Below are 5,000 nucleotides of genomic sequence, written 5' to 3' on the forward strand. Positions count from 1 at the left end.
GCTGCAGTGTCTGTATAAGCTGATTAATAGATGAGATCTGGCAGTAGTCAGCCAATGTCCAAGAATACATAGTGAGGTGTGAGTAAAAAGGAGGAAGCTGGTCAACATTCTGAGTAGGCTGTAGAGAGTCTTCCAAAAGAAGGCCCATGAGATAAAGTGCTGTTTATTTTAGTTAGCAAAAGTAGGCAAACGTAGGCACATTGGAGAAGAAGAAAAGAAACTTCAAAATATACAAACAGGATGAGAAGATCTGCGAGCACAGAAAAAGAGGGGCACAAACGCCGTGTAGTCGTGGCCGAGTGGTTAAGGCGATGGACTAGAAATCCATTGGGGTCTCCCCGCGCAGGTTCGAATCTTGCCGACTACGGAGGTTTGTTTTCCTTCATCCTTGAATATTCTTTAAAACCCAATGAAATGCAAAGTCTGCATGTATTAAAGTGCGTTTGAGTACTTATCCCTCGCTGTATTGCCAGCCATTCTTTTTCCTCTCGCTGAAGAATGTTTTGTGCCGTCCTAAGCACTAACGCAAACTAAAGAGATGGAATCAGAAGGGCCTCAAACCCTACCGTTCTTCGAATGGTTTCCCTCAAAGCATTCCTGTGTAGTTGTTGCCGAGTGGTTAAGGCGATGGACTTGAAATCCCCGCGCAGGTTCGAATCCTGCCAACTACGTTTGGCTTGTTCACGTGGGTGTGTCAGGATCGGGACAGGGATCCAACACGCAGGGTACAAAGAGTGGAAAGGTACGTATACCGGGCCTTAGAATGGCCGGACTAACGTACCGAGAGTAATAGAGAATAGTCAGAGACAAGCCGAGGTCGAGGGAACGAGAAGACAGATAAGCGAGAGACAAGCCGGGTCAAGGGATAACAGAGAAGCAGGGTAGTACAACAAGCCGAGTCAAAACCAATAGAGCAAACTAGAATACCAGAGCACTGAGTGACTAGACAAGCTAGAACCACGACAGGGCAATGAGCTGAAGTGAGAAGTAAGCTTAAATACCCTGGCTCCGGATGATGGACACGCCTCTGACAAGTACCGATTGGATATCGGACACTTGAGTGGCAGGTCGCTCGTGATAGCGCCATGACGTCACGTATTGAGCGTCCCGCTAGAAAAGGACGTGGATTCCTCGCGGTCGGTGTTTAAGTGACTGGATGAACCGCGAGGAACGAAGGAAACAGCTCGTTTGGACGGATAAATTACTAAGTCTCTACCTCTTTTAGAGGTAGAGACCTCAGGTACCCTGACAGTACCCCCCCTCTCAGATACGCCCACCGGGCGGAAGGAACCGGGACGAGATGGGAAGCGGAGGTGAAATGCTCTGCGAAGGCGAGAAGCATGAACGTCCTCCTGAGGTACCCAACTCCTCTCCTCAGGGTCATATCCCCTCCAGTTGACCAGATATTGCAATTTTCCCCTTGAAATTCTGGAATCAATGATGGAGCTGACCTCGTACTCTTCCCGACCCTCCACCTGAACAGGACGAGGTGAGGAAACCTTAGAGGAGAATTTGTTGCAAATAAGAGGTTTCAACAAGGAGACATGAAAAGAGTTAGGAATGCGTAAGGCAGGTGGCAGAGCAAGGCGATACGCAACCGGGTTGATACGAGTGAGAACCCTGTAAGGACCTATGTAGCGAGGAGCAAATTTCATAGATGGAACTTTTAGGCGAATATTCTTAGTACTCAACCACACCCTATCCCCAGGAACAAAGACAGGAGCCGCTCTTCTATGCTTGTCAGCGTGTTTCTTGAACAACGAGGAATTATGTAACAGAATTTGCCGAGTCTGATCCCATAATTTCTTCAGGTTGGCGACATGATCATCAACCGACGGTATCCCCTGAGAAGAGGAAACCGAAGGAAAAATTGAAGGATGAAAGCCATAGTTCATGAAGAAAGGGCTAGAGCGAGTTGAATCACAAACAAGGTTATTGTGTGCGAACTCCGCCCAAGGAATCAGACCGACCCAATCGTCCTGGTGTTCGGAAACAAAGCAACGTAGATACTGTTCGATCTTTTGATTGGTACGTTCAGCAGCTCCGTTAGACTGAGGGTGATAGGCAGAGGAGAAGTTCAATTTGATACCCATTTGAGAACAAAAGGATCTCCAGAAACGTGAGACAAATTGAGAACCTCTATCAGAAACAATCTCCGAAGGAATCCCATGTAGGCGAAAAACCTCTCTCGCAAAAATCTCCGCCAATTCAGGAGAAGTCGGAAGTTTAGGTAATGGCACGAAATGGGCCATCTTAGTAAATCTATCCACCACCGTGAGAATAACAGTCTGTCTCTTGGAAGCAGGCAAATCAACGATAAAGTCTATGGACAAACAGGACCAAGGTTTCTCAGGAATGTCCAAGGGGTGTAACAGACCACATGGAGATGCATGAGGTTGTTTAGTCTTGGCACAAGTCTCACAAGCTGCGACGAACTCCTCAATATCTTTTCGTAGTGAAGACCACCAGAAATCCTTGGATATCAGAGAGTATGTCTTGCGAATACCAGGATGACCAGCTACTTTACTTTCGTGAAAACATTGTAAGAGCTCCAGTTGGAGTTCAGGGGGAACAAAGTTTCTTCCCTCAGTAGTGTTTCCGGGAGCTAGATGTTGTGACTTCAAGATCTGGTCAAGTAGCGGAGAATGAATTTTGAGACTGGTATTAGCAATAATATTGCATTTGGGTACAATGGAGGACAAAAGTGGTTCAACTGAAGCAGAAGGCTCATATTGGCGAGATAGCGCATCGGCTTTAGAATTCTTTGAGCCAGGTCTGTAAGTCAGAACGTAATTGAAATGGGTAAGAAACAACGACCAACGAGCCTGCCTGGAGGACAAACGCTTGGCCTCTCCGATATAAGACAAATTTTTGTGGTCTGTTAGAATGGTAACAGGATGTAATGTACCTTCCAATAAATGTCTCCACTCTTTCAAAGCCTTGATAACCGCTAGTAATTCTCTGTCACCAATGTCATATCTGCTCTCAGTACCGGACAATTTTTTAGAGAAAAATCCACATGGATGTAATGGTTTATCAACACCCAACCTTTGAGATAGGACAGCACCTAAACCAGTCTCTGATGCGTCTACCTCAAGTAGAAAAGGCAGGGAAGTGTCGGGGTGAACTAAAATTGGAGCGGAAGCGAAAAGCTCCTTGAGAGTTTTGAACGCAAGAAGAGCTTCAGTAGTCCAATTCTTAGTATCAGCCCCCTGTTTGGTCATATTAGTGATAGGTGCGATAATTGAAGAATAGCCCTTAATAAAGCGCCTATAATAATTAGAAAAACCAATAAATCTCTGTACGGCTTTAAGACCTTTGGGTAAAGGCCACTCTAGAATGGACTGGAGCTTATCCGGATCCATCTTAAATCCCTCCCCAGAGATCACATAGCCGAGAAAGGTTACCTGGGTTTGATCAAAGCTACATTTCTCCAACTTGCAGTACAAGCCATGCTGGAGAAGCTTGTGCAAAACCCTCCTGACTTGCTTGTGATGAGTCTCAATCTCACTAGAATGTATGAGTATATCATCTAGGTATACAATGATGCAATCTTGCTGAAATTCCCTAAGAACCTCATTTATCAGATCCTGGAATACAGCTGGTGCATTGCATAACCCAAAAGGCATAACAGTATATTCATAGTGGCCATATCGAGTATTGAATGCCGTCATCCACTCATGTCCCTGCTGGATTCTCACCAAGTTATATGCCCCTCTGAGGTCTAACTTGGTGAAAATTGTAGAGCCCTTCAAACGATCGAAGAGTTCGGTGATCAAGGGAATCGGGTAGGCATTTTTAATGGTTATCTTATTTAGGCCTCGATAATCAATACAAGGTCTCAAAGAACCATCCTTCTTTTTAACAAAAAAAAATCCAGCCCCGGCAGGGGAGGAGGACCTCCTAATGAATCCCTTGTCTAAATTTTCGTGAATATACTCCTCTAGAACTGAGTTCTCTTTCGTAGATAACGGGTATACATGACCTCTGGGCGGCATGGTACCAGGGAGTAGGTTAATTTTGCAATCAAAGGACCTGTGTGGGGGTAAGGTATCGGCTTTCTTTTTGTCAAATACTGCCTTTAAATCTAGATACTGAGGCGGAATTTGTGTCTCTGTAGGATTGTCAGAGTTAGCCGATGTGTTGGTTAAGCCGAGAGGTGAGACCTTCCGCAAGCATTTTTCTTGACAATTCTGTCCCCACGAAACTATCTCCCCTGACTCCCAATTAATAATAGGGTTATGTCTCCTCAACCAGGAGTACCCCAGGACTATGGGAATAGACGGAGAAGAAATGAGCAGTAAGGATATGTCCTCTCTATGTAGGATGCCAACAGTTAAGTTAATCGGTATGGTCTCATGGAAAATAACAGGCTCAAGTAACGGTCTACCATCGATGGCCTCAACAGCCAGTGGTGTCTCTTTTAACTGGGATGGAATAGCATGCTTGGCAGCAAAACCCTGATCTATAAAGCTCTCAGCAGCTCCAGAATCGATTAGTGCCATAGTCTTAACTACTCCCTTTTCCCACTTTAAAGAAACGGGTAACAGAAGCCTGAGCTCTTTGTAGTTGTGAATAGAGGACAAAGTAGAAACACCCAAGGTCTGTCCTCTAGAGAAACTTAGGTGCGAGCGTTTCCCGAACGATTAGGACAATTTAGGCGTAAATGACCTCTGACTCCACAATACATACATAAACCCTCCCTTCTCCTGTACTGTCTCTCCCTCTCTGTGAGATGAGTACTGCCTATCTGCATAGGTTCAGAAATACGTAAGTCCTCGAACTCAGAATTTTGAAAGGTAGGCGCTAGTTTAAAGGAGGGTCTACGGGTCCTATCTCGAGTGTTCTGCCTCTCTCTTAGGCGTTCATCAATACGAGATATAAAAGAAATTAAATCCTCCAAATTTTCAGGGAGTTCTCTAGTAGCGACCTCGTCAAGAATTACATCTGATAACCCATTCAGAAACACATCTATATAAGCCTGTTCGTTCCACTTAACT

Source organism: Pelobates fuscus, chromosome 12 (genome assembly GCF_036172605.1).
Source record: "Pelobates fuscus isolate aPelFus1 chromosome 12, aPelFus1.pri, whole genome shotgun sequence".
Taxonomy (NCBI): Eukaryota; Metazoa; Chordata; class Amphibia; order Anura; family Pelobatidae; genus Pelobates; species Pelobates fuscus.